The sequence below is a fragment of the Sarcophilus harrisii genome, chromosome 1 (genome assembly GCF_902635505.1).
Source record: "Sarcophilus harrisii chromosome 1, mSarHar1.11, whole genome shotgun sequence".
NCBI lineage: Eukaryota > Metazoa > Chordata > Mammalia > Dasyuromorphia > Dasyuridae > Sarcophilus > Sarcophilus harrisii.
This window is the reverse complement of record NC_045426.1, coordinates 157,419,707-157,444,449: the sequence shown is the minus strand read 5'-3', so window position 1 is coordinate 157,444,449 and position 24,743 is coordinate 157,419,707. Positions and strand designations below refer to the sequence as shown.

General features: G+C 36.3%; 1 protein-coding gene across 4 annotated transcripts in view; it reads right to left on the bottom strand.

Annotated features, from left to right (window-relative positions):
• The window catches only part of MAST4 (microtubule associated serine/threonine kinase family member 4), a 786,570-nt gene that overhangs the window by 536,279 nt on the left and 225,548 nt on the right, over window positions 1-24,743 (bottom strand). The gene's annotated exons all lie outside the window — the stretch shown is intronic.

The window sequence follows — 24,743 nt, the reverse complement described above, 5'->3', positions numbered from 1 at the left end:
GGGAAAAAACTCATGGATTCCACTTTAAAAACTCTAATTCCATATAAAACCTTCCTAATTTTCCTACTCCTCAAACATCAGAGTCTACCTCTTTGATGTTGTTGTTTGTCCTTCCTTCTCAAAGAAAACCATGACATCAGGGAGGTGATGCTATGACATGCAAGGGAGTTGGATTTCAGTGAAGAAGGACTGGACAGAGTCACCGGCTCACTTTCCCCTCCAGAGCCATCTGGGTCCAGTGGCCAGATGTAGATCACAATGATAGAAGATAGCTCTGGATGCAGTGGGAGACCTTGGCATTTTAAGCCAAGGTCTTCAGTGGATCTCGGTTTATCTCGCCTTATGGCCAGAACCTTACCTCTGTTGAGTATTTCAATGATTATTTTTGTAATGTTTGCCTCATTAGATTGTAACTCTTAGCAGACAAGGGACTGAAATTGTTTTTCTTTGTATCCCTAGTGCTTAATGTAATGCTTGGCACATACATGTTTACTGATTTAATAAATCCTTATTATATGTCTATGTTACTTTGTTACCACTATTTCCTCTCTCCTTTAAATGTAAGCTCCATGAAGGCAGAAAATCATTTCACTTTTGTCTTGCTTGCCTCAAGGTCTAGCACACAGCTGGCACTTAATAAATGCTTGTTGACTATCCATGTTTCTGCTCCAGGTACTTCTTCTATACCACCTGTGAATTATTATTTGGACCAATTTTAACACTTAATTATATTTTATACTGTATTGTTCATCCATTGTTTCTCAAGTCACCCTGGCAGTATCTTTTAACTTCCTTGATGGCAAGATTGGACTTAATTCTGGTCACCTTTGGCGACTGTCATAGTTGTAGGTAAATTGACTCACAACTTATCATTTGGCCTTCTCTGGGCCCTATATTGCACTCTATTTATTTTTCACATCTAATAGAGACTAAGTAACCATAATAAATAATGGCCTAGCATTTCAGGACATCATGAAAGCAATAATGTACCCATAAAGTTTATGATCCCTACACTGAACAAAATCTTGAAGTCTTTATTTCTTCACAAAACTCAATGTTTAAGAAGGACAGAACCACTGTAAGTGTTAGGGCCTGACACCCATTACACATGAACTATTTTATTCGTGCTTCGGTAACCAGAAGTGTTAATAGAGAAGGAGAGGGTAGGACAAGAGTTTTTGGCAATTGATAGAAGCCCCTATCAACATTCTTTAGCTAGTTATGATTATATAACATTTTATTTAAAATTGATTTCTGATGAGGGTCAAAAGTCATTGAAAAGTGTGTTTATGTTTTAGTGATGCATCATCAGCTAACTACAACTACAAGAAAATTAGCATCTGTCAACAGCATTACTCAACTGCATGTGGTGGCAATTAATGGACAATAGTGGTAGTTACTCTCATTTTTGAGAGATCAACTCTACCACCAAAGTTGTCCATTTTTTATACTAAATTAAGTTTGTTACTACTTAATCAGTCACTTAATTTTTCTCTTCCAACTCAAGTAATTTCTAGTAGATGAAGTATGGTAATGGTAGATTTTCAATCAGAAAAATCAGTGTTCAACTCCTACATTTGACACATTCTGGCCATATGACTCTGGGTAAATCACTCAACCTTTCCATGCATAAAGAGCCTAAATAGTCTTTAAGACTAAATTGTAATACAGTTTTTAATCTACATTAGTAGATGGGAATTCTTCACTGGGAGTTTCCTGCACCAGTAAACTTAGGGGTCAGGCCAAAATAAAATCATCAGTAAAATTTTAACATTTGCTTCAGAACCTATTTAAATATTTTCTAATTTAGCAACTGGAATTTTGAAGCAATAAATACAACTGCCAATTCCTGCTCAAATCTGGTCCTGAATAGTCATCATTCTGTTCTGGGACTATCATTTGTTTTGATGTATCACTTTATACCTTTCCTAAACCCAGAAGTAGTGGCAAAGTGTTTAGTTTCTAAGACCATCTTGTTAAAGTGTACTACAAAGTCTGCTGCCAATCCTTCCTCTGAGCCTTTCTAATTTGTCATATAGTACCTTCTCTGGGACTTGTACCTCTTTTCCTTTGAAATCTGCTCCAAAGACAGACAACAAACAAGCAGCAGTCCCAAGTGTCCTCTACCAATGTTGCAGTTCTGATTGTATTGATGCCTTGTTGGAGTATCTCAAAATATTCACTGAGAAAGATAAATATCAACCATCCCTATTGAAAGAATCAATGCAGCCTTGAAAGGGCATAAAGAAAGGAGGGAAATTTGGCCAAATTGAACTACTTCATAAGGAATTTCAAGCTTTGAGATTCAAAGCCATACCATTAAATATCTCGTAACATACATAAAGCATACCTCCACAAAATTCCTCTACACAATTTTACACAATTCCAATCTTTCTTCGATTACAAAATCATCAAAGGGAAGAAGTGAAAAATGCAGAAAGGATACTAAAAATTTAAAAACAAACAAACATGTGATATGACTAATTCAACAATAAATTACAATAAATAAAATTATTGATGACCCCAAAGAGCTTTTATTTATATTGGTTATAGCTATTGACATTTATCATAGTGGAAATGAAAACATTATTATTATTAAAACAGTATTAATCACACAGACCTCCTGAAAGTGTCTTGGGGACCACCCAGGATCCTAAGCACATACTTTGAGAACTGTAGGTTTATACTAAGGAAATACCTTCAACAGGCTAGTCTGACCTTAGCATGGAGGAGTTGATTCCCAAAGAGCCTAACACCTCTAGGGAATAGCTAATATATCAGAAGCATCTGGATTAATACACATTTCTTATATATTTTAGAGATAGAGACAAGAGAACAGTCAGTCCCTGATTATATCAGGAGAAAAACCCATGAGTCAGCAGACATACAAATGAAACAGTATTCCATCATCATTAGAACATGGCTTCTTCTCATTCCTATTCATGCCCCATTGCTCACCCCCAAACAGTTGCTCCTTCTTCCTGGTGACTGTTATACTCACAGGCAATTATAGCACACACACTCCCCACTTATTCATCATTTAGTTGTGCTACTGTAGAACATAGATTTGGTTCCTTTAATCTTCCCTCTCCTATGGGTGAATGACTTTCAATTTCTTGCCCAGAATGCAAGGGAATAACTACACTGGCAGAGAATCAACAACACTACTAAATCACTACTCTTAATGACACAAATAAATATGATTTGAAAAACTAAAAGACTTGAAGGGAGAAAGAAAATGAGAGGAAGGAAAGAGAGGAGTGAGACAGAGACAGAAGAGGGTGAAAAAGAGAAAGGGGATACAAAGAAGAGAGAGAGGAGAAAAAGGAGAGAGTACAGAAAAGAAAGAAGTGGAAGGGGAAAAGGGAGGAAAGAGAAGGGGGAAGAGTAGAAGAAAAATGAAGAGAAAGATAAAAGAGGAAGAGCAGAGGCAGAGTAGAAGAAGAACAGAAGAAGGGAAGAGGAAGATAAAGAAAAGAAGAAAAGAAAAGGAAGAGAAAGAGAAGAGGAAGGAAAGAAGGGAAAAGGAAGAAAGAAAAGAGTAGAAGAGCACAAGAAGGATAGAAGAAGAGAGAGAAGGATGAAGAAAAGAGGAAGAGAAGAGAAAAAGAAAGAGAAGTTATGAGAAAGAGAAGAGGAAGAAAAGGGGAAAGGAAGAGGAAGGGAAGAAGAAGAGAAGAAGAGAAAGGGAAAAGACCTCGAGTTCTCTGGCCCCTCTACAAAACTGGTACCATACTAGAAATAGGTCATAAGTCTAAAGAAGACTATGAAGAAACAAGTTATATGAAAAAAGCTCTTAATACAGCCACAGCTTATTTGATTTCCTAGTTACTAGTATCTGCTTTCTCTAATCAGCTCTTGTAGGGCTGTTATACTCTCCTACTCAGAGTATGTCAGTGGTTTCCCTTTGTTTACCAAATAAAAAACAAAGTCTTCAACCTCTTAGTTAAGGTCCTCCACAATCTGGTTCCTCCAAATTACTTCTTTGGTCTTATTACTCTTTATGCATTATATGTTACTATCAAACCAAAATTCTCACTAATTCATACATTCTACAGTTCCCACTTCTCTAGGCATATTTCATTCATCTCTTCAGAATGAATACTCTATAAATTTTCAAATGATCAATATGCATTTATGAGAGTAGAACTCTGTGTCAGGCAATACCACAGGCAATGCAATAACACAAAATACTGGATTAAGAATCAGAGGGCCTGGTTTTGAATATTGGCTTTGCCATTTGCTACCTGTGTGACTTTGGGCAATTTTTTTTTCCTGCCTCTCAATTTCTTCATCTTTAAAATGATGAACCTGAACTAAATGAGCCTAAGTTCTTTTATAACTCTAATTCTGTGTTTTTATAATACATACATGTTCTAAATACCTATATATGTTCTATAACAACATATATGTTCTAAAATACAAAGGCAAAAGTCAAATAGTTTGGTTTCTCAAGAACTTGTCAATCTCTTGTTCTGCCTTTGTTTCCCTATCTCAGTTTCCCTGAATTGTTCTGCCTCAGTTTCCCTGGTGGCAATCCCCCCCTTCCTGGCCTTTAGGGATGAGACAATTAGAGCTGCAGAGCTCTGATCACTGGAGTTCCAAAGAGTCATAAAAATCCAGATGGCTTATCTCAAATGTTTGGGTATCTTCTGCCTCAGACATAGGGTCTCCTAGCTTCTTCCCAATTTATCAGAATTTATGATCCTTTCTTACTCCCTGACGTGTTAGAACTGAATTTATGGTCCTTTCAAATTCGACTCAACCAGTGCTCTACCTGTCCTTGCCTTTGTTTACCTGATCACTGGAGTCTCTGGAATCCCTTGCTCATTGCTGAATACTTTGAGACAAGAGTCCAATTCAGCCAACTAGCTAAGATGACTTGGCCAGTCTTGCTCTGCGCTAATAAGATATTAAACCCCTCTCTAATCTCTATTTTGCCTCAATTTCTCTGGCATTACACACTCTCTCCAGCATCTCTATATCTTTTAAAATCCTTCCCCCTTCCTTCAAGACCCAGCTGAGCTTTCACCTTCTCCAGGAAGCCTACCCTGATTTCTCAGCAAGAAGTGATCCCTCCTTTCTCAAGTTCCTCTCCTATGAATTTAGAACACTAAACTTTTTATATTTGTGTCTCTCTTCCCCTCCCTCCCACTAAACTTTAATCTTCTCCTGGACAGAGAGATTTTGTGTTCCCAACACCAACAAAGTATCGTGCATACAGAAGATATTAATGGGTATTTATTGAATGTCATTCAACCATCATTTATTAAGCACATATGATGTATGGATTGCAAAAGGATGACCACCATCAGAGCATACTTAAAAGTACTAGATTTGGAGACAAAGCATTGTCTCTTTCTACCTATTTGACTGCGGGAAGAAGTCATCATTTATTATTTCCTGGAACTCAGCTTTCTGATCTGTAAAGTGAGGGTATCTTTAAAACAAAGATCCTAATGTTTTAAGATTATACAGGAGAGTGCTCAACAAAGCAGACTTGCTGAGATGTTGAGAAATAATCCAAACAAAGCTGGGATATAGACACTACTGCTCTTCTAATCTAATCTTCCAAACAGAGGTGAATAAAGTGTCGGTCTCTATCAGGAGAACCTGGATTCTCCTGACTTAGACACTTACTAGTTACATGAATTTCTGCAATTCACTTGACTTTCTCTGCCTCAGTTTCTTTATCTGTAAGATGTGAGATTTGGATCAGGTGACTGACAAAGTCCCTTCCACCTTGAAATTTGTTATCCTATTTTCTCTTGCCTCTAAGTCTTTTTATAAGCAATCTTTCATCCCTATAATATTCTCCAGTTGATGTTAAAATTCCCTTGGTTTCTCTATGACTCAATCCAAGTGTCACCTCCTAACAGGAGATTCATCTAGATACCTTCAATTGTTATTGACTTGTCCCTAAAAATTGCTTTATATAGACTTTATATTCAATTGAAATGAATTCAGCACAGAATCCCAAAAGACCATTTATCTAAAAGGAAAAGTCTGAAAAAAATATTTTCTACTCACTGTTAGAAGGTGAATTCTTTGAGAACAGGGATTGTCTCTACTTTTTTCTATGCCTCTATATTTCCAAAATTGGAAAATATATTTGGTTTTCATATAGTAAAAGCTTAATAATTTTTTATTCATTCATTGAGACAAAGACATAAGCTGATAGCAAATTACAGATTTATTTAACCATACCTATGTACCTAGCAGCAGGCCAGTGCTCTTCCTCAACACCTACAGGAAACTTTCACTGTGAATATTGCCAACTGCTAAGAGAAGGCCAGTAACTCAGAGGGGCATAAACATACAGAAGACATATTTAAACACAGGAAAGATCCAAATGATCCAAAGCCCATACATGGAGAGATCTACCCTTTGTATCTTTTTCCTTCCATGTTCTTCAAGTTACAATAACTGTTTTCCTCAGGCAAGACTACTATCTTCTACCAAATTCCATAAACATTACTGCTATTCATCATTCTTGAATCCAAAGACTGCAAATTCTCCCTCTAAAAAAATGACAAAATCATATTCCCTCCTCCCCAAAAAAAGACAATAAAAACCCACCTCAAAATCCAACCTGGGTTACCCTCTTCAGTGAGATATCCCTGGACCACCGGAGTAAACTCCCCTTTAGGTAGTTGTTATCCAGATATAAAATCCTTATTAGAAATAAATAATGGTTTGCCCCTAAGCTTCAGCTGCATAGTCCAATGGTTAATGTGACAATTCAAAATTGATTTTTTTTTAAAGTATTAAATACCGTCTGCTAAAGTCAGTGTGATAACAAGAAAATAACACTGTGCAGTGTTGCTTAGAATGTATGTCTGAGTGGGGTCAGGTTGCTCACTGGGTGGTGATGTCTAAGTGATGTTGGAGCACAGGTCAAAGTTAACATCTGCAATTCAGCCTCCCCCTGATTCGTGTATTGAAATATAATTCAGTAGAATGAATTGCTAGACATGTCTAAACCCTCTGAGAAATGACAGATATTGATGAATGCTGCTAGCAAGATATATGGACGGAAACAGCAAATAAATAGAACCATTTTTTCTAGGAGGCAGTTGTGGATATGTGGAGCAGCTGCTAAACTACTTGCAATCTCACTGATTTCTCTTCCTCCTCCTTCTTCTCCTCCTCCTCCTCCTCATTCCATCTGCTTTCTTTATCCTATTCAACTCTGCAGGGAAAACCTCTCCCAAGAAAGCCAAATGAAACTTCCTAGCAAGTACAAAAGCAGTTTCTTTTTTTCCAATCTCACTGCCTCCAAACTCTTGCAGTCGTTTTTAAATGCTACAGAAATAATCTGCTACTAGATCAGCTAGGTGGTGCAATGGATAGAGCACCAGCCTTGAAGTCAGGAGACCTGACTTCAAATCTGGTCTCAGACACTTAATACTTCCTAGCTGTGTGACCCTGGGCAAGTCACTTAACCCCAACTGCCTCAGCAAAATAATAATAATAATAATAATAATAATCTGCTACAAAAATATTCCCTTCCATGAAGCCCTATCCTAACCAGGTCACTTTTCACTGTGTGGAGTCTATTCCCACCCATCTTCAGATCTACAAAATGGCCCAAAGTTCTTTACCAGATGATTCTAATCTACCTAATGGCATTCACTTCCCACTCCAGCTCATTATCATCCATTTTCATAGATTTAGCCTTTTCCTTCATGTCTTGGAACACCTGAAATAACTTAGCTATTCCCATCCATCTTTGAAAATTTCCTTATTCTATAATGCTTTCCTCATTGAAACAACACTTGATTTTCTCTAAACAATCATGCCTTTTGGGTAACCATCTCCCCAGCCCAATCACTGAGATTGCTTACATATCACCTGTTGTAGCTTACATACATAGTTCCAATTTTCTGTTTCTGTATCCATGGATACAAACACTTAAGTGAATTTTACCTTTGAATCAACTGTGTCCTTTTTCAAGTACAAGCATCCTGTGGGACAGGCACTACATGCCAAATCATCCCTTTATCTATTATTTAAACTGTTATCAAAATTAGAGAGTCAATCTATTCATGCCCTAACCAAAACTAGGATAACTTTTAACTTAATTTTTTTTAAGCTGCCAAAGAAATGATTCCATTAATCCAAGATACATTCTCAAAGTACATTATGTTACTGCAATACATAAGACAGTAATTCACACTTTTAATGTGGTGCCTTGTGTTTTGAAGGGATTCTGAATAAAACCCATAGGACTATCTTTTTGCATACTCAAAAATTGCTTGACATATCCAAATTACTTAGAAAATCCTACATCTCTTCTACCACACTAAGCATTCTTGACATTAGCCCTAAATTTAAACAGTTAGAAAAGAGGCCAGGGAGTTGTGCTGTTACTTGTCATTAGTGTAAGCAGTCCACAAAAGACAAAAATTAAAGAAAGAAAGAAAGCAGCCCCAGGGAGGTAAGATTTGAGCTTTACTTGGCAGCAGAGTTTAAACAGAAGTAGGAATAGAACAAAGCTACATGGAGCCCCTTGATATAACTTCTCACAAAATGGCATGGGTTTTTGTTGTTGTTGTTGTTTTGGGTCTCTCTTTCAGAACTTTAGGGACACATGGGCTATACCATAAAGATTTTCTTGGGCTCTCCTGGAAGCTTCTCCAAAATAGTGATTTTCAAGCTTTTTGGTCCCTTGATACTCTTAAAATTATTGAAGATCACAAACAGTTTTTGTTTATGTGGGTTACATTTATTAACATTTACTGTACTTCAGTTGAACTATGAAAATAGTTTTGATCTCATAGGCTCACAGAGAAGGCCTACAGTCCCCAGACTGATGAGGTCTTGGTAACTAATGGGATTGGTAGAGGAAAGCCTGAAATACCGATAAGGTTAAAATACTTCCAAGGCAGCAGATAATGGCACTGATGGAGATCAGCTCAGCTTTACAGACCCACTCTTGTGGAGGTCTGGGGAAACTCCACCTTACTTACTTATCCTCCACCTTACCACTCCAATCAGATGCCAAACCCCCAATCTTAAATTTCCCCTGAAACGCAGCCATAGCCATCTTGGCTGAATCTCTTTTGGGTTAGCCTCCCACACCTTTCTACCTTGTGGTATATTTTCTGTCACCTCCTGTCCCATGCCTCATGATGTCATTCTCCTTGTTACAGCTAATTAATTATTTTAGGGTGCTCAGCTTCTCTATGGATTTAGCCTGCCTGTCAATGGTGTACTCCCACCTCATGAAGTATTCCCTTTCTTCTGGTAAACTTTGAGCTCCACTAGGGATCTTGTCTTTTCCCTTGTCAAATTGTTAAAAAAAACCCTTTTCTTTGTTTACTAGAAGCTCTCCCAATATTATTTATATTTATTGCTCTTGGTATCCATTTTTTAACCTCTTCATTTTATTCATAATTTCTTTTTATAAATAAAAGTATATTTTGGTAATGAAAAAGTCATTGCAATAAGAAAGCCACTGTGAGTTCTTTATTTGTGAATTCCTACCAAACCCCCCCATCATTTGGGGCTGGACCTCAATATCATCAAGATCATATTTTGAGAAACTACTCTAAAAAGCTGCTATTTCTTTCATGTGGGTCTTTTCACTCTCTCCAAAACCCTCTATCCCTCCTCCATAGTCCCCCAAAGTTTGGAAACTCAACAATGTTTATTAAGTAGTTGCTGGGAATACAGAGATGAAAATGAAACACTTCCCGTCTCCAAAGGATGTATATTCTACCAGGAGACACAAAGTGTACACAGATTATTATGAAACGAATTAAAAAGTGAAAAGGATAAGAGGAAGGCAGAAGAACAGTTTCATTCAGATATAATACTAGGCATGAATTTACAAAGAAAAGGAGCTAACATTCATTTTCAGTATCCACTTTCAAGGTGCTATTATTCTACTGGAATGTAGAATGTACACACAGAGAGACATGGAATTTAAATTACATAATTTGCCTATATTTCATGTAATATGGTTTTTATGTAAAGGCCACCATTATTGACTGGCCCCCTTCCTTGCTAGGGCTGTTTTCTCCTATTAGAGAAGTAACTTCAGGGCAAATCATCAAAGGAGATGGAATATTTTTCTACTTTAAATCTCCTTTTCTGCTTCATTTTGTGGAGGCTTCTGGTCCTTATCCAGCCTCCAAGCAAAGCAAGGCAAGTGTCCTAACTTCCTAGGAGGTCAATAATTTCCAAACAATAGCTCTCCTTGCAAACCATTCAAAACTTCAAACTTTCTAATCCTTTCACTTAGTGATAGAGCTGCCTCTTCCCCTGATTAAAGAAAGCCGGTGGGAGAGTGGGTATGGCTTATGTTAGGGACCATTTCCCTCACACATTTGAAAATAGTACCTCATTATGACAATAATAGGTATTAAGAAAGTATGAGTTATAGGTCTGGTTTTATCAGTAAATATCTGGCAAAGTCACCTAATTAGCTATGAGCTTACAGTTTCTTCATCATCTGCATAACAGAAATAATACTACTATTACAGTGCCTACCATATAGGGCTAGTGTGAGAAGAATACTTTCTTTGTAAACATTAAAACACTATATAAATATATTGTTATTGTTAGTAACAATAAAGCAGTATTAACATTTCTTGTAATTTCAAATTAGACAATGTCATTTTATTTTTTCCTATTTTATTTAACTGAAATCATTCTACATCATCAATTTCAGAACTCTATATATTCAAATGTATTCTCCTGGCATTGATTGCACAGATGATCCAGCTTTGTCCCTCTTTTTATAAAAATATTTCTTTAACTGGGAAGATGTTCAGGGGAATCTTTACAGAAGTGACAATGCTGACACTTGGAGGGAGATATAAAAGGCAGAGCTGATGAGGAAAGGAGTGCAACATAAGTAGAAGGTATGGTTGGTGGGAGTAAACTGCAAGAGGAGGTAGAACCCTGACCTTAGAATACAGCCACCAGGGGATATTGGTTAGAACAGAAGTGGGGATAAAGAGCAACTGATTAGAGTAAGATGGTGAAAAGCATTAAAAGCCATACTAATGAATTTGCATTTTATTTTAGAAGGAGGAAGGCATAAATGATAAGTTTTCAGTCACTCAGGAGAGTGATGTGATCAGACCTACATGTTGGCAAAAATTATTTTGTTCTATGCTTTTGTCTCCTAGGTTCAGAAGTCATTCAAAAATTCTCAATTTTCAATTGAATCTGATGTTTTGTGACCCCATTTGAGGTTTTCTTGACAAAGATACTGAAGTGGTTTGCCATTTCCTCCTCCAACTCATCTGATAAACAAGGAAATTAAAACACACTTAAGTGTCTTCCCTAGGGTCACACAGCTAGTAAGTGTCTGGGGCTAGATTTGAAGTCAGGAAGATAAGCCTTCCTGAGCCTGGGCCTGGAACTCTATTCATTGATAGTATATTCAAATTTAATGCAGTTCATAAATAAGGAATCTAAAATGCAATATGGTAGAGACAGAGAAGAAGAAAGTCAGAGAAAAAGAAAGGGGAAAACAGAAAAGAGGAGAAAGGAAAATGAATAAGGAGAAAAGGGGAGAGGGGGAGCGAGGGGGAAAAGTTAGAATGTAAGAAAGGAGACAAGAAAAAGGGAGAGAAGGGAAACAGGGGAGACATTAAACATATTGGATGCCTTTAAGGTTTCCAAAGAAATCAGATGTGTACAGTGCACACTTCTGATACATATTCAAGTTTCTCTTGGGAACAATCCATCAGAACAGGAATAGTTATAACTATTCCTTCTAACCCTCTTGGGAGAAGTTAGTAGTACCCCCACACATGGTTGGAACAACCAGAGAACTACTACCACAACATTTATACAGGGCTTTGAGGTTTATAAAATGCTTTACATCAGTTATCTCACTGATTCACACAACACTAGTGGGTAAAGGTTATTATCCTCATTTCACAAAAGTGAAAATAGAGGCTTGCCCAGGGACACACAAGTCAATACATGTCCAAGTCAGGATTCAAATTTAAATCTTTCTGTCTTCAAATCCCATGCCCACGCCTTTGTGTGACCCAACTGCCCATAAAAACTGTAGAATATAGGGTGGATGTTGTTATTTGTCCTTCTCAAAGAGGATCATGACCTCAAGGAGGTGATGGCATGACATGCAAGTGAATTGGATTTATGTGAAGAAGGGACTTTCTCTGCTTAAGTCATCTGGGTGTAGTGGTCAGCTATAGATCAGGATGACTGGGGATGGCCCTGGATGCAGCAAGAAACCTTGGCTTTTTTTAGGCTAAGATCTTCAAGCGGTCTCAGTTTGATTGAAGCAACTGTCCAATCAGAAATTAAGACTAGGTTTAAAATGAGGCAGAGAATGGCCTCTTTTACTTAGTCAAAAAAGAAAAATCCATCTAGAAGGGAAAGAGTCAGGATTTCTAGCTAAAACAGAAACGATTGCTATTTACATTCACTTAGACAAACAGGGACCAAACAATGACCTAGTGAGGCTTGGCCTGGAATCTCTTTGGTCAGTCAATGAGAAGCAGTAATCTGGGTTTAAGACCTGATCCTTAAGAAAGAAATCTAACCAGAAAATCCCAAAATATCTCGTAAGGTTTTAGCCATTAAAATTTACACTTCTTTGGGCAAAGCACCTGTAGGTAAGGGTATGTGGACAGAGGGAAATAAAGAGGGAAAAACAAAGAAAAGATACAAGACCCTAAGAATAATAGCTGCTATACTCCAAGACTTCTGCCATCCTTCTGATGGATCAGTGTTTCTTTCAATGGTGTAAATTAAAATCCATCCTTGGGTCCCAGTCCTATGCAACCACATCCTCATTAAGTCCATTCAATAAATAGGCTGAGGGATTTAGCTATGTTCTCTTCATTTTGCTATCTACCGTGCTGTCCTATGGGTATCCTGCTTTAAAACATTTTGCCAATACTCTTAAAAAAAAAAAAAAAAGTATGGTTTAAAAAAACATTATACATCACATTCTCCTATTGCCAAAGTCAAAATGAAAACAAGGACAAGTAGCCTGCTTTGTCTGTTAGCATATCACCTACAAGTTACAGCATTTACTGTCTAAACTTCTGGTCTATTATTTTGCCACTTACTGCTTCTGAGAAGTCAAATGTCAGGATGTGATTAAATTTCAGCTAATGCACAAGCATGCTACCTCATGCTGATGTTAGAGTAGCACTTCCATTGAGATTAAGAACCCCTCACATTCCTGTAAGAATCTCCTTCTGCGTTCCAAGGGTCTGCAATGTACTATGCAGAGGTATATTGCTGTGTACTTATTTCAATCACTTGCAAACCCAATTCTCATGAGAAAAAGACCGTGATATCACTTTTCTGCCCATTCTGTTAAAAGCATTTATTCTCTGTAGGGTCTCCTCCATGAATGGTAATAGAGGTGTTGAATAGATGCTATTGGGGGAGTCACAAAGGGCAAATTCAAACAGACTTTTCACATGGCAAGAGCATAAAATCAGATCCAACAAGCTGGCAACTGGAGATAGCAGGGCATAGTGTATGCTCAATAAATATTTGTTGAATGAATGAATGATCGATCCTAACTCAAATAGGATTGCTCAGCTTCTTAAGGAAAGCACACATTCATGTGCGCATGCGTGTGTGCACACACAGCCTCATCATTTTCTACATATCAACTAACTGCAATGCTCTCTGAATTACTTGTGTGCATACCAATATCTGCCTAAACGCATGTACAATAAACATCCTCCCTCCCCCAACCCCTTCTATATGTATGTATATAGACAATTATTGTTCAGTTCTTCAGTCATGTCCAGTTCTTAGTGATCCTGCTGGGATATTCTTGGCAAAGATACTTGAATGGTCTGCCATTTCCTTCTCTATCTATATACAAAGATTAATATAAATTCAAGTGTACTTTAGTTAACTTGTGACTTTGCGCCAGAGCCCTCATAAAGCCTCTGTATCTAACCCCAAATCATCAGTGGTATAGAGTGAACAGCACAGAGTGAACAAATTAAGAGAATTCTTTCACAGACAGAAAGTGGCAGATTCCAAAAGGTCCTTTGAACACTTTTTAAACACCACATTTAAATACCACAAAACAAGTCAAGAAGGAGTTAAAAAAATTTTTTTGTCCTCAGCTCTCATTTCAGGATACCATATGATGATGTCAGATCCAGAGGCACTAATGTCAAAGAAAAGAGAAATCATCGAGATAGGCAGACATGAGAAAATAAATTTACCCTTGACAATATGGGTTGATTAAGTACTTGAATGACAGTGGAGAATGACAATGACAAATGCCAGCTACCACCACCAGCACCATTAATATCTCAGAAACACTAATTTTTATAAATCTTTAAACTTCATGGTAGATGGCCTTTATAATTCTTCATATATTTTTTTTGTGGATCATATACATGAAATTAGCTCTGTTTTTAGTTTATTACACAATAAACACTAAGTCTTTTACTTATTTTATCTTCTTTCAGCCACCAAAAATTAATTTAAAACAAAAGATGGCATACCTGGTTTGTTCAGTCAGCAGTGGACTTTAGGGAGTACTATGAAAGTGACATTCCATCCTCAGGAAAGGAGGGAGGAAGGGAGGGAAAGTACTTGAAAATAAGAGGAGCAAGGAGAGAGCAAGTATTTCAGTAGAGATCTGATCTATATAGAAGGATTGAGATCAAGAGCATTATTACAGCACCACCTCCCATCTGTCAAGTCACTTCATTTCTATCCTTATACTAAAAATTAGTTATTCTATGAAGGTTTCCCAATTAAGTACATCTGGCATCCAATGCTTTAGTGACTCCCAAACGACTACCATGCCTCACCTGTCTCTGAAATTATCCTGGGTACTTACATATACACCCCTATTAAAGTAGGTTATCTTGAATTATTCCCACTGCTGATTTTCTGTTCATGATTCAAATGCCACCAAGAGGGAGCTCAAAATGTGTTTTTGCCCAATTTTGTACACACACACAAAGATAAGGAGAAAGCTGGGTAATGCAGAGGATTGAATGCTGGGCTTGGAGTCAGAAAGAACCAGGTTTACATTATATTTCAGACATTTACTAGCTATGTGACCTCTCTGAAGGTTTCCTCATCTATACAATTAGGAAGTTGGACTAAAGCATCTTTAAAATTCCTTCTAGCTATAAATCTATTATTTTGTAAGGAAAAAGACAGAACTCAGTGCTTTTAGAGTTGGATGGAAATTAGCCAGGTTTACTCTCATTGCCTATGATCTGTGATGACAGTCTTTCACTTGCCAATATCCTGATTAAAACCTGTTTTCTACAGTAGATACTATTATCCATTTCATTATGTCTTGTAAAACTCTAAGAAGACAGGAACCATATTTTTCTTCTTACAACCTAGAATAGTATTCTGTGAGAATTTTGTCATAAACATGAAAAGGCCTAAGTTGTATGATTCCAAGAGGATGAATGGACACAAAGGACACGTTACTGGGCAGGAAAGCAGCTGGGCCAAAAGAGTAGGCCCTTGACAGTTTCTGACTGCTGGCCTTTCAAATTCACATAGAACTTTGTCTTTATGAATGCAAAAGTATGAAACAGAGTGCATTTTAGAGACCTATGTAAAGCATCAGCTCAGACTCCAAACAATTCCTGCAGGCTGCTGACTTAGTCCCCTTTTGCCCTCTTTATAATTTAATTTTCTCAACTTACCCAACATGGGGAAGCTGTGTTTTAGCTATTTTCAGCATGCTATTTTAAATTAAAATGCTGGACATTCAATATAAGTTTCTTGGGAGTAGAGAAAATTTCTAATTTTTAGCTTTCCATTTCTAGTAAATGTTAACTCGATATTTTTCATATTTTAATCTTTTTTGGTCACATCTGACTCTCCTTGACTCTATTTAAGGTTTTCTTGGTAGAGATACTAGAATGGCTTGCCCAAGGTCATCAGCTAGGAAGTTCTGACTCCAGACCCAGTGCTCAATACACTGTACCACCTACTAGCTTCTTAGGAGGTCATCAACAAATGTTTGTTGATTGATTCAAATGAGTTGAAGATAGAAGAAAAATAGGGGGAGAGTGACAATGATATAAATTTAAGGTAATTAACCCCACTGTGAACATATTAGTGAAGCAAATTCAAATTCCACCACAACTTGTTCTTTATATGAGAGAATTAGGTAAAGAATAAAGTATGTTTACAAAGAAATGTCCATAAAGTATCTTTGTAGCTAGGTAGTGCAGCAGATGCAGATCTGGGCTGGAGGTTAAGACCTAAATTTAAATCCAGCCTCAAATACTCCCTAGCCTCATGACACTGGAAAAATCATTTAATTTGTCTGCCTAAGTTTTTGCGGTCATAAAATGAGGATTCTACTCTGAGGATTGTTGGAGAACTAAATGAGATAATGTACAAAATATCTAGTACAGTGCCTAGCAGAAAGCAGGTGAACCATCAATGCTTGTTTCCTTTCTTCTCTAAAAGAGGACAGATCTGTGACAGAAATAATTATAATAGAAACCAAAAAATAGAAAAAATCCAGAGACTGACAACTTTAGCTTCTATGTGATCCTAATACTATTCACATTGCTTTGTTGTTCTGGCATGTTTAAACTACTATAAAAATCTAACAGATATAATTTTTTTGTTGTTTAGAGTCAACTAATTAGTGTAGTAGATAGACCACTGGGCCTAAAATCAGAAAGACATCCTCCTGAGTTCAAATTTGGCCCCGGACACTTATTAGTTGTATGACTCAGTTTTTCCATCTGTAAAATGAGCTGAAGGAGTATCTAGATATTTGAATTAGGTTAGCTGCAAATACAGATTATTAAATGTCAGTTACAGAAAACTTCAAAATGAACACAGTCCTGAACAACCTTTTTTATTTGCTAGAGATCTTACAGAAAAGGTCTTATTCCGTTGACAAGTATTTATTAAGCACTTACACTATTCCAGCCACTATCCTTTAAATGCTGGTTTGTCACAACTCCTTTCCAACCATCATTTAAGATAATTAACCCCATATTGAATATATTAATGAAACATCACATACAATCAAGAAATCCAGTACAATTACCCCTTCCATTTAAATCATAAGGATTAGAGCACCTCTGCAATCTGGAAAATCTACATGAAATTGTTTTAGCCCTCCCTTTGTACTAGAGAAGAAGTCTGAATTATTATCATATCAAAAGATAAAATGTTCCAAATATTTCCTGCATTTCTGAGTTTCTAATTTTTCCCTGTGATATCTGTTGGCCTTGGAGTGTCATCTTGACATCTTCAAAACTCCCCCAAAATCCCCATTTAAATATTGAAACCTCAAGTGCTAAAGTTGTAATGTGGAAAGGATAAATGTATATTACAGAGCAAATATTTTTGGACATGTATCTGAACACATCTGAAATTTTAATTTGCTAAAGCCTCTAGAAACTTGAGTCCAAACTATTTTTCTTTTGTAGACTGTACTTTCAGAGAAGCACAGGACAAGTCACTCTTCAAGAAACATTTATTTCATACATACCATGTGCCAGAAACCAGATAAAACACTGGAAATACAGAAAATACAAAAGCATATTTTTACCCTCAGAGAGTTTACAGTCTAAATAATGAAAGAGATAACATGTAAAGAATTACAGTACATACAAAGATATGTACAAGGTATATACAGAATAAATTGGGGATACTATCAGAGGGAAGAAATGAAGATTAAAGAAGGCTGAGAAAGGCTTTATGATAGAGATGAGACATTAGCTAAAATCTGAAAGAAGTCTGGAGACAGAGAGGAAGAAGGGAGAGAATGTCAGGCGTGGGAAATGCCAGTGAAAATGCCCAACATCAGAGATTAAATATTTTGTGTGAGCAATAGCAAGGAAGTACATCATTGAGTACAGAGAAAGGAATAAGAATAAGAAAACTAGAAAAAGGCAGGAAGGAAGGCAAGGAGTGAAGGACTATAAAATACAAAGAATTTTTACTTTATATTTGATCCTAGAAGTAACAGAGAATCATCAGAGTTTATTGGATAGGGAGGGGATATGGTCAGACCTGCACTTTTTTAGGATGGACTGGGGTGAGGAGAGACCAAGCAGGGTGACCAACCAGCCAGCTATTACAATAATCCAAATGGGAAGATATGAGAGTCTGAATCACAATAGTGGTAGTTTCAAAGAACATAAAAGGGTAAATACAGGAAATTTTACAAAGGTGGACAAAACAGTCAATTAAACAACCCTTACCCGATCTAATTAGTTTTAAATCCTTTAAATATCTGGTTCAGAATATTAAAACAGATCCCAAAAGGGGAAAAGACAGATTTGCTGATAGAATTTAGGGCCCTATGAGATTTTAGACTCAAGCAAAGCTTGAGTTAATCAGCTTAGATGATTCTAAGCAAAAGAAACCTGTTCCATTCCTAGGATGCTTCATTTAGTGCTTCTTTTATCATTTTTCCCTATCCTTACTTGGCATCCTCTTTTGAGGAAGCTTTAATATCTGAAGAAAAGAGGATGAGCTTCCAAGAAAATTCTCTGCTTGTCTGGTTCTGAGAAGAATAGCCATTTGGAGGTTCCTAGTCATTAAGCATACCCAATTCCTAGAAGTAGTGGAGAGGGAAGGAGAGAAAGAGTTAAAACAAGCAATAACTCATCATGTGGACCATCTGCATGGGAAGTCAGACTCAAAGTAAGTCTCCCTGACAAAAATTTATTGAGAAGTAGCATCTGTCCAAGAACTGTGGAAGAACCGGATGTCTCATTAGGAAGATCTTCTAAAAGCAAAGCTTACTCCAAAAAGAAAAATCATGGCTGATAGTTAGATACATACATGGATAGATACATAGATAGATATGATTCATAAGTATAAAAACAAGAAATATTTCAAAAATCTTATTACTAAGGCAAAAAATGCTAGTCCGATGTGTCTGTTTCTTGGAGACTCAAATAAGCAAAAATATTCTTTAATCCTATAAATTATTTCTGTACGACTACATATTTTTTTCAATTCTAAATGGGCTTGATTCAACAGAATCAAAGTAAACCAATTTCTACACTGTGTTATAGAGCAGGATTCATACTTTTCCTTTTAGATATTTACTATCAGTCTAGATCTATGAAAAGTTTCAGGGAGAAAATAGTATTCAGTAGCAAGAATGGTCTTTATACAGGCAAGGTTTACTGCAAGGTAAGGCTATAGTGTCTCTTGTGGATTTATTTGTCTATGGACAGTATAGTGTATACTATTAGGAAGAAAAGTAGAAACCAGGAATAATAATGAAAAATCCAAATCTGATTTTTCTTAGGAAGGAAATCTTGGCATTTCTTCCAAGAAATGGACTACAATGCTATTGAAATAACACTGCCAAACTACTTGTCATTCTTTTTTTTTTTTTTTTTTCTCTCAAATAGATTCAATGACTCCCTATTACATCTGGGATAAAATAAAACATTATTTAAAGCCCCAATCAAACATAGATAGCATTCTTTCCCTTCACGTTATATTTCAGAATAAATAGCCTGCCAATCATCTTCCAAACTCAGGATTCCATATTTTAGCACAGGCTACCTTCAATTTCCAGCTCTGACCCTCCCCCTATACATCCATATACCATGCTTGATACCGATTTCCTCTTAATCGCTCCTTCTTAGAATCTTTTGCTTCATTCAAAGCTCAACACAAGGGCCACCTTCCTGATCCCACTCATTATCCACTTTGTCTCCCACCTCAAGTTACATTGTATTTCCTTGATAGTACATTTGCCTTATTCCATCATAAAAGTATAATTCTTTTAGGGCAGTGATTGCTTTTTATTTTAATCTTCGTATTCCTCAATACCAAATATAGCACCTACCCCAGAGAAAGCACTTAATAAGTGTTTTGAATTGAATCCTCTCTATTCAGATCTACCATTAGCCTTAGAGGAAGGGGTAATACAGGGATAAATGAGATCCTACTCTGCCCTTATTAACTATTCATGGGCATCTGAATTCATCTTTTTGATTCTTGTGTTCAAGCACTGTCTTTGGCAAGCATTTTTTTTTAAAACAGTAAGTGATATGTATACTATATTCTAGGTTTTCAGAGACATTATTCACTCAATGCCAAAGTCACTTATAAATAACCATATTTTTGTTAGATTTATCCCTTTCTCGATTCCTTTAAAGTTGCTCTTGGAGCTTAATGAGGCACTTGGATGAGAAACTAGTCATGCACAACGCAGTATATTGGCTAGATAAACAAGCCTGGCTTGTGGTACTCTACTGCTGCTGTGCTCATAATATTCAAATATTCATTTTGACCAATAAGGAAATCCCACTCAGACTAGGCAGAGCCTTGCATTAGGAGTACACTCAGCTGACTGCCCAACCTTGCCCTGGTTGAGCTTTTTGAAGTATTAAGTTCATCTGTGGGATAAATAGTTGGTGCAGTGGCTAGACTACAGAATCTGGAATCTGAAAGACTAATCTTTCTGAGTTCAAATGTGGCTTCAGACACTAGGTGTTTGACCCTGGGAAAGTCATTAAACTCTATTTGCCTTAGTTTCCTCATCTGTAAAATAAACGGGAGAAGGAAATGGCTAACCACTAATATCTTTGTCAAATCACCCCCAAATGGGGTCACAAAGAGTGGGACCCAACTGAAATAACTAAATGGTAAATTTATCAACAAAGAGATAATGCAAAATGGTTGACAGTATTCATAAATGACCAACTTGTTCAAAATTATTTTAAATAGATTTTTTTCTGGTGGCAAAGAATTGGAAATTAATGGTAAGAGAATTTATCAATTAGGGAGATATGAAACACTATTGTGTTGAAAGAATGGAGAACCTTTCAGAGAAAACTGGAGGTCTTGTTTGAACTGATACAGAGTTGAGCGATCAGAAATATTTTTATAATAACATTAGCAACAATGAAAAATATGGCTCCAAAGAAGAGATATAAGAAGATACTACCATACCACTCCTTTGCAGAAGTGAGACATCCATGTGTGTATGTGATACTCTGCATATATTTTCAGATTTTTTTCAATGTACTGATAAGTTTTGCAGATGAGTTTTTTCTTATTTTTCTTTAAAAATGTTATTTATTATAAGTGATGGTACACTGGAAAAGCAAAGATGAGAAATGCTAAAGAAATTTCTGAAGATATTAAAAAGTATCAATAAAAATCTATTTAAATTCTGAAAACTTAAGAATTCTGATCAACACAATGACCAGACACAATTCCAGAGGACCAATGAAGCAGACTCTCCATCTTTTGATAGAGAACTGATGGACTTAGGGTGTGTATGTCAAGACATTTGGGAGAAATGATTAATCCATAAATATTTTGACTGACTATGCACTTGTTAACCAACTTGTTCATATTTAAACATTATTTAAATGTTTTTAAATACTTTCTTTTTTAAAATATTTTCTGCAATATTTGGTGTGTGTGAGGAGAACGGAAGATAAAATAGATTTGTGTTCATTGAAAAACATTAAAATATAATAATGATAAAGGACTCCCAAATGAGTGCTTTCATGTCATTTAAAAAACTAGAAGAAGAAAATAGGTTCCAAAGGATAAAACTATTCTTAGTTACTAGCTTGTTGGGTGCCTGGCATTAATACTTGAGATCTGATCAATCCAAAATTAATTTCATTTCTAAAGAGAGACAAATTGGAATACAGGGGATCCACACAGGAATCACAGATAAGGATATCTCATCAGTTGAGAGATGAGAATAACCATTTAACAACCTCCATCGTTCCAACATCAAATGAAAAGTCTCTCAGTTGCACTGCTATAACTTTTCAAGTCCCTAATAAATGTTTTCAGTATTCAAAGCCTAGTCCTTTACTTTTGATACAGAAATTTAAATAAAAGCTAAGAACCCCAAACACACATGACCGCATTAGTCTCAATGATTCTTAGAGAGGAGGGAAGTTCATTCTAGTTTCATATTGGTGAAACTCTGCAAGCATATTTAACTGGTTTTGTGTTTTACCTTCTCCTTGAAGTCATTTGCTCAAAATTATTTTTCCCCTGTATGTCATTGTTAATTAATCTCCACACTTCAGGAAAGAAAAATACTTCCAATATTTTTTGCATGAGATATAACACTACAATACCACTTGGGTCTGTGAATTCTGATTTATATATTAATACTTTATTCCTCTCTGTTTTTCTAATTATATGAATGCATGTAATTAAATTCCTAGATGAATATCTAATATGTGCAGCACAAATGCATACAGTATACATGTATACATGTTTTGTGTATTGTACATATATACTTTGGTTGTTGGTTATTGTTCATTCTCAAGGAGGCTCAAAATAACACCACTCTGCTATATTCAAGTTACAGTCTGAGGGACTGCTCAGAAAAATATGAGCTCAGAAGACTCTACTACCTACCACATGATGGGCATAAACAGTCCATATGACATCTATAAATTTGTATACCTCACATTTCTTTTGAGCTACTATAATTCTACAGGCACTCCATGTGGGATGGTCCTGTGCCAGTGTCTGCCATTTCACAAAATCAGTTCCAAAGTTGTTCAGAGACATATAGGTATATATCATATATGCTTGCATGCATGACATATATAAGCATGTACTTCTGTGAATATAATTATATTCATATATATATATATATATATAAAACACATGTATATGAGAACACTTAGACATTGCATTTATATGTGTGCATGCATAAATGTACTTCTGTGTATTACACTGCATTATGCATGTATATGTACTATATATGTACTTATAATACATTGTGGCACATGAATATAATGTGTGTATATTCCACCCTTTCTCTATCCCAAACACGCATTCAAAATAAATGCTGCTTCTCTCTTATAGAAAAAGGATGCCTTTCAATCCTTGGCTATGAAGTCCATGAAGCAGAATCCAGTCCCAGTGACTATAAATGATTTCTGGGCATTCATTTACATATCAAGAAGCACAAAGTGGAGATGCTGAGGCTCAGCTTCTCATTCTGTAACTTCCTTGCTGTGAACTGTCAGGCACACTACAACATCTCTTGGCTGCACTTTATGGGTCTGAAAAATGATTAGAATACTGCCTCATCTCCCTCACCAGGGTGCTGGGAATCTCAGTAAATGTTTACATGCTACTTTTAAGAGATCTCAGCATACTGGGATGTATAAAAAGTGAAAACTAGAATCACTCTCCCCTTCCTCCCAAATAACCTCCACCACCATATGATAAGTTATGCAATAAACTGCAGCCCTTGGGGTCCTCTTGTTTACATGCCCCAACCTCTGACCAGAACTGAAGAGAAATTGTCCAATTTTGTTTTTAATAAAATATCCTATAGCTACTGAATCAAAATGGTAGTCAAGAAGAAACAATTTGTATAGATTGTTACAAGGACAAAACCTTGTCAACAATAACTATCCCACTGGGTAAGGTGGAAAAGAATGATAGTAGACTTTTTCTATCCCCAAAGCTGAGTATTTGCTCAAGGATTTTATTATCAGTCATTCAATCAACAAGAATTGATTAAGCAGTTACTGCTTAGAGATCTAAAGACAAAAAAAAAAAAAAAAAAAAAAAATCTCCCTTCTTCCTCACGGACTTCTCTCTACTCCTGGACTACTTCTACTTTTGTCCCTAGAAAAATATCTAGTTTCGACAGTCAAATTATTTATATATTATTAGAGTAAATATTCAGATGACCCCCAAATTAAGCAAAAGCCATATCCTCAGGAGACCTCTTCCCATTACCATGCCCTGAAATTGATCCCAAGTAGTCAAGGTGAAATTTCAAGGTACCCAAGGTTTCCAATAACTAGAAATCTCAAATGCTTATCCAGGACATTTTCCAATAAAGGAATAGAATAACCATTATCATTTATGAGCAAATATTTATTAAGCATCTCTTTGGTATTTGGCACTATTCTAGTGCTAAAGTTAAAAATTATAATAAGAGAAACAGTTCCTGTTAATAAGGGAGATGGCAAAGGACTTATGCAAGATTATAAAGCATAAATATTTTAAAAGCACAAATAGATATAAAATATTTAAATAAAAGGCACTTTGAGAGAAAGGATTCTTAGAGTAGACAGGATCAGAAAAAAATGTTAGCAGGAGATAGAACTTATGAAGGAAAAATTGACTCATGAAGGAAGGGGTACTTCTCAGGTATGAAAAGGGAATACATTCCAAGCAGGCAGCTAGTTGGTACAATGAATAGAGCTCTAGGCTTGGAAAACTCAACTTCATGAGTTCAAATCCTGCCTCAGACACTTACTAAGCACATGCTCCTAGCCAACTCACTTTGTCCTGTTTACCTCAGTGTCCTCATATGTCAAATGGAATGAAGGGGGGGAATGAATGGCAAACCACTCCAGTTAAGAAAATCCCAAAATGGGGTCCTGGAGAATACTGGAGAGTATTCCAATTATGGAAAACAGCCAGGCAGTGCATGGCATGGAAAAAAATTCACAGCCTAATAGAAAATGTAACACACAAATAAGTATATGTACAAATAAGATATATACAAGATAGATTGTGGATGATGATCTTACAGAAAATCCACTAAGATTAAGGAGGACTAGGAAAGGATTTGTAAAAGATGGAATTTGAGTTAAGACTTGAAGGAAACTAGGAGACTAAGATGAGAAAAAGCTTTCCAGGCATGGAAGAGAGCTAGTTGGCAGGACTCTTGATATGACTATGGCTATAAAAGGGCTACTACCTATGCAATAGTAAGGGTTTAACAGAAAACAGGAGCAGGATTAATCCTGTTAAGGAAATAGATTCCTGTGAGAAAATAGGCA